Raw genomic sequence first — 535 nt, forward strand, 5'->3', positions numbered from 1 at the left:
CGCGCCTTCGCCCTTGGGGCCTTTGTTGAGGCCGAAAAGCCACGACATGACCCACGAGCGCCGCCGCAGCCGCCAAGACCGCAACCCGAGCGTGCCTCGCGCGACTCGCAGCCGCCTCCACGCGCGCGAGTCGGCAGTCAGGCCACCGCGCAGACGCAACACACACCCCTTCCTCCCGGGCGACGGAAGCGCGTGAGGGCCACTGCCGCGCGCAGTCCTCGGATTGGTCGCGAGGACCGTGACGCCCCGGCGGCGCGCCGCGATTGCTCCAGGAGGCTCTGGGGGCGGGGCGAGGCACCTGGTTACGGGGGCCAAGGAGGGACATAATTGCTGTGGTGGGGGGTGTGGCCCCCAGGTTCACGTCAGTTCCGCCTAGCAACCGCAGTGTCCCGTCGCTATGGACGCCCGCGGAGTTCGCGTCATGGCGGCGGCGGAGGAGCAGGTGCCCCGGGGGCGGGGCGCGCTCTCGACGCTCCGGTCGGGGCGCTGCCACGTGAGTCCCGGACGAAGGGAGCGGCTGCGGTCCTCGAGGAAC

The 535-nt window shown here is 72.3% G+C and overlaps 1 protein-coding gene across 2 annotated transcripts in view; it reads right to left on the reverse strand.

Annotated features, from left to right (window-relative positions):
- LOC103594857 (ATPase family AAA domain-containing protein 3-like) overlaps nt 1–535 on the reverse strand; it is a 30,830-nt gene that overhangs the window by 20,579 nt on the left and 9,716 nt on the right. The gene's annotated exons all lie outside the window — the stretch shown is intronic.

This window comes from Galeopterus variegatus, unplaced genomic scaffold (assembly GCF_000696425.1).
Source record: "Galeopterus variegatus unplaced genomic scaffold, G_variegatus-3.0.2 Scaffold1637, whole genome shotgun sequence".
NCBI classification, from domain to species: domain Eukaryota; kingdom Metazoa; phylum Chordata; class Mammalia; order Dermoptera; family Cynocephalidae; genus Galeopterus; species Galeopterus variegatus.